Source organism: Carcharodon carcharias, chromosome 14 (assembly GCF_017639515.1).
Source record: "Carcharodon carcharias isolate sCarCar2 chromosome 14, sCarCar2.pri, whole genome shotgun sequence".
NCBI lineage: Eukaryota > Metazoa > Chordata > Chondrichthyes > Lamniformes > Lamnidae > Carcharodon > Carcharodon carcharias.
Genome location: NC_054480.1, coordinates 118,259,961 through 118,265,590, shown reverse-complemented (window position 1 = coordinate 118,265,590; position 5,630 = coordinate 118,259,961).

Genomic DNA, 5,630 nt, shown 5'->3' with positions numbered 1-5,630 from the left:
TGCTTGACACAAGTGTCAATGGCTGTTTGGGAGACACCACAAAGATCACCCACTGACCTCTGGAAGGAGCCAGAGGCATAGAGGTTGAGGGCAGCTGTGACCTTAAGAGCCGCTGGCATTGGGTGTCCACCCACACGGTTAGCGGAGATCTCAGGCCCTATCATATGACAGATATAGTTGACTGTCTCTCTTGAGAGACAGAGCCTCCTTCGGCACTGCACCTCAGACATATTGAGGTAGCTGCTTCGCCGCCTGTATACCCTGGCAGCCGATACTGGCGTCTTCTGTGGCCCCTTACGCCTTGGACTACCTCTTGGCCCTGCATCCCTTGTGCCTGCGCCTATCCTCCAAAAGGTGGCTCCCCTGGAAGCTGAATGTGGACTCCTGGCCTCCTCCTCCTTCTAGCCCTCCCTTCCTCCTCAGAGGAGGTTCTTCCAGTGGACAGTTCAACTCCCATTCCCAGGCTAAGGGAAGGCTTCCTGAAACCTGCGGGCCCAAAAAAGTTTCCTCACTGCAGTGTGCTGACCTGAAGGTTAAGAGTCCAGACAAAGCAGCTAGTATGCGTTTTGAAGTAGTGCAGATCACACAGGCAAGTTTCAATAACTTTGAAAAATCAATAACTGACAGAGCACACTTGCGACTCCAGTGAGCCCTCTTATCCCACCCGTGGATGAAGTTTATACAAATGTGTCCTATCCGCCTGCCCATTGTGCCCATGCGCCAACCCGAAGATTGCACAGGCACCGAAAAATCGCGGTCGATTGGGGCGTCAAGGGTCTTAAGTGACTCGTTAATTAATGGCGGGCGCGGATCGGAGAGCATCACGCGCCCACCCAACAAAATATTGCGATGGCGTATGGTGACACCGGGTCGCTTTCCCGACGTCATCATGCGTCATTTTACGTGCGTGCGTGGGGGGCCCATCCCTGCACACCAACATGAAAACTCTGCCCATGGAGTTGGTGCAATGCGAACAGGGTTTTAATGGAGACCACCTTCACAATCTTTAATTGGAGATGAAATTTCTGCCCATCCAATACTCAATGTCAGATAAGCAGTATTACAAATCAGAGGCAGTGAGCATTTTGAGAGCTGGTGTTGAGGTAGAGCTGGGTGTCATTAGTGTACACGTGAAATGTGTCATTGTGTTTCGAGATGATGTCGCTGAGGGGTAGCATATGGATAAGATATAGAAATAGAAATCTTAATTGACTATTGATGTACCAATGCCTCAGATTTAATATTAGTATTCTCACATTTAAATCTGTACATGATTAATTACTTTGCGATTTTCTTTGCTGCCTTTTTCCGTGATGTGCAGAGGCAGAGGACTATGCAGCAGTCCCCTGCTCCGATTTTAAAGTGAAGTGGCTTTGATTGACAGTTACTTTGGGGCCCTTCAAAAGAGGGCAGGGCCCTGATTGACAAGAACCATCTGTAAATGACAGATTGGTGGTCAGAAAATTCATCTCACAGACTGATGTTGGTAATTTTCACACACGCACACAGAATAAAGCATTTATAGTGTTTCAAATCCCCAGCTACCAGCTGTAACATAGAGTGATTTAAAATTCCTTACCAACCTGACAAGTGCAATTAGGTCAATTTGAAGTTGTATATATGGGTCAGAGATAAGAAAGAAAGCAAGTTATGTATTTATAATTTTACATATCAAAGACTATAGTCTCACTGTGAAAACTGTGTTTCGTTCATTCATATATGTTGCAAACAAAATCATTTGTTCATTTTGTCAGAGTGCTTATCCAGCTTGACTTCTGTAAATAAAAGACAATTCATATTGTAGCATGTGATACAGTTTAGGAGTTGGGGTATGGAGAAAGTTTTCTCTGTTCTTATCCCAGGTCATGGTTATCATTCATTCAGATATTGGGCAGAAAAGAAACAGTCTGGATTGCAAGGGACATGTGATCTGTTTTCAGGGGTAACCAAAGATGCAGATATCTGTTGTACAAAGCCCAGAATTGTGAAGGAGGGAAATGTAGCAATCAATTTGTACACGGCAAAATCTCATGTACAGCAAATGACTTGAATAAGAAGTTATTTGTTTTTGCTGCTGTTGGTTGGCAGTGAAGGAGATTTTGGCTAATACACTGACAGAACTCCATGCCTTCAAGTAATTTTGCAAAATCTTTTATATCCACCCAACAAGGCAGACAAGACTGGAGTTTAACAATGAAGCAATACCCTGTCAGCTCTGTCTTCAGATGTCATCTAGATTACATACACGTGTGATATTATTGTTGCGCACACCTGAATTGTAAGAACCATGTAAGATTATAGAATGCTAAATCTACAAAATCTGTAAGGAGTATCAGTCGGAAATATGTTAGTTGTATCAACTCTATTTTCAGCACTTTCGCGTCACATCTTACCTTTGAATTATCTTCCATTATCCAGTTTTTATTTTATTGACAGGTGCACAAGCCTAAACCCATAACAACCAGAACACTATGAAAACTTCTCTACTTGCAAGACATCACAATCAAAGGCAGACACAGAGATGCACCAATTAACACCACTTTAATTAAACAACACGTATTGTAATACAACTAATGCCACAGTAAGGTTAAGCATTGGAGAATTACAATAAGAGCTTGATTCCTAAATGTAACACGTTCTTAGCTGGGTTTTTTTTTTACCTACTATCATTATTACAGAGCTATGTTAATTCAACATGACACTGTCAAATCCAGGCTATTCCAAAATGAAAACATAAACCTAAGACTCCTCTTAATAGGTTGGTGCATGTAGCTTTGCCTTCCCCCTGAGTGGTTCTGGCGATCTGCTGTCCATGGTCATTGTCACCATCCACAGTTGTTGTCTCCTTTCTTTGACTATCATCATCTTCACCCCTCTTAAGTAATGTAGCATGCATTTTAACTCTTTATAATGAACACCATTGCTTTCCTTTCTGTAGGTTTGGCAATATAAACCATTAAGCATTAGCTATGATTGTCATGAAACTATAATAATTTTTATATTATTGTGAGTTATTTTAAAGTAGGTTTATAGGGGTGAGTATGGAAGATTCTGTCTGTGTGTGATTTAATTGAATTGAAGTTAGCTAGATTGCAAGCTTGAAATTATCAAAAGAAGTTAAGTGTAGAAGGGTACTTGAAGTTCTAATGAGTAAACATGGATGGGGTCTTAGCATATAAGGTGTGAAGGAAATTTGCATTTTTAGATAAGTCACAGAATCACAGTGCAGAAGAGGCCCTTCAGCCCATCAAGTCTGCACCGACACGTGAGAAACACCTGACCTATCTACCTAATCCCATTTACCAGCACTTGGTCCTTAGCCTTGAATGTTATGACATGCCAAGTGCTCATCCAGGTACTTTTTAAAGGATGTGAGGCAACCTGCCTCCACCACCCTCCCAGGCAATGCATTCCAGACCATCACCACCCATGGGTAAAAAAGTTTTTCCTCACATCCCCCCTAAACCCCCCACTCCCTCACCTTGAACTTATGCCCCCTTGTGACTGACCCTTCAACTAAGGGGAACAGCTGCTACCTATCCACCCTGTCCATGCCCCTCATAATCTTGTACACCTTGATCAGGTCACCCCTCAGTCTTCTCTGCTCCATTGACCCAAGTCTATCCAACCTCTCTTCATAAATTAAATGTTTCATCTCAGGCAACATCCTGGTGAATCTCCTGTGCACCCCCTCCAGTGCAATCACATCCTAAGTGAAGGAGTTGTTTGGATTTCAAAGGGATGGTAGGATGTTTACAACTGGTAAGATAAGCAAGGCCAAGCAGTGTGTTTATATTTCCCAAGAGGAAAGAGGGCATATTGGCAACATGAAAGATTTTTATATTATGGGAAAAGTACATTTGCAAAGACATAAGGAATAGTGGAATTTGCTGGTTAAAAAGAGAGAAACATATAAAGAAGGAAGGAAGGTGATGTTGGGAGGCCATGTAAGATCTAACAGGAGTGTGTGAAACAGCCTTGGAGAAGCCTCCAGCTATGTTTGAAAAAGTCTGCTGAGTCCAGTAACTAAAGTTAGAGAAAAGCCTTTGGAATTCCACTGTCAAGTGGGTGCTGTGGTAACTTGCTGGCTTGCTTTTTAAATTTTAAAATCTGTTTTGGACTGTTGCCTTAAAGAGGGTGTATAGTTGTGAATTAGGTTAATGAAAAAATTTAGGATTTGTTATAGTATGTGTATGTGCTTGAAATCTTTTCTTTTGTTAATAAATATTTTAATTTAATTTTTAAAATCTCTAAAAGTCTTGGTGGACTCAATACTTCTGAATTCAAGGCACACATCTCATAATAAATACAAATTGCAAAACCATTGTGATAGCATGGCCAAGTTTCCCTTGTGAATTTGGTCCACCTGGCACACATCACCTGCCATGTCATAACGTGGCCCACTTTTGAGTTTATTTCTGTCCAATTACACTTTTAACATTCTCTGCTTCTTTCAGAAATGCTTCAAAATTTCTTTCTTTTTTTTCTAGCTTTCCTGGAATCAACCTGAAATATTTTTCTCTACTTTCTAGTTTTGTTCTGGACCCTATGGGGGCTAAATTGATTAGCCCTTGATCAAGGATCATGATGAACCCATGCCCTTTTAGTGGAATGCAGATAGTATATGGTGTGCTGCTTGTTCATAAGCAGGAACGAAGTATGTTACTGCCTAGCATTACTTAAGGCTGGCCTGTATTGCTTAAAATTAGCCAGCACCTTTTTAAAGGACGGGGCATTGTGGCTACTGAGGTGGGGCGGGGGGTGGGGTGTGGTTTGCTGAGCATTGGGAATAATGCACAGTATAATAATAATAATAGTTGACCATGGAAGAAAGCAGACATCAAGGTTTTCACATGCTCCACTGGAAGTCTTGGTGAAGAGGTGGAAAGGAAAAGAAATAGCCTGTACTCTCAGGGCATGCTCAGAAAGCAGTGGCAAGGAATAACAGAGGAGCGCTCCAGCAATTAGTTCTCGGACAGATCTCGCACTAGACCCTCTATGGACCGGCCTTCGATCTTGCTTGTTTTGCTAACCTTTGTAATTATGTGGATCTCATCTTGGGTTGTAATGTTGTGGCTGTGGTGCAACACTAAAGGAGACTTCGTCCTTGATGAAAAGCTGTTATTCAATAGTTTGTTAAATACCCATACCTTGCCTGCAACAAAGATGAAAATATCTGCATTCTTCAGAACAGCAGTATTGATACATTTAGGGCTGTATACCACATTTATTTTATCATAGGAATGCTCTCTGTCATTCTAATTTGTATAGTATTGTATTTCATCAGCTCTTTTCTCCTTTCAATTATATTTCCACAACTCCACAGCTTCAAGCAGGACCTGAAAAATTTTATATGTTTTCTTTGCACTCGAGTTCATTATCTGCAGGTGTTACACTTCAAGCAAGTTCTGCAGTGAATGTGCAGCTCTTGTTTCTTGTCTGGGTCCATCAGTATCATCACATCTATGTGCCTAATGAACTTTGAAACAGTTCTGTGACTATATGGTTGGCCTGCTGGTAGTAACATGAAGCGTACCATGTGGCGATCAGTCCAGCATTCTGCTCCATGGTCGTGGTCATGCTTATAGGTAGGAAATTACATTGCCAGATGCTGATGTAATCAATAAGAA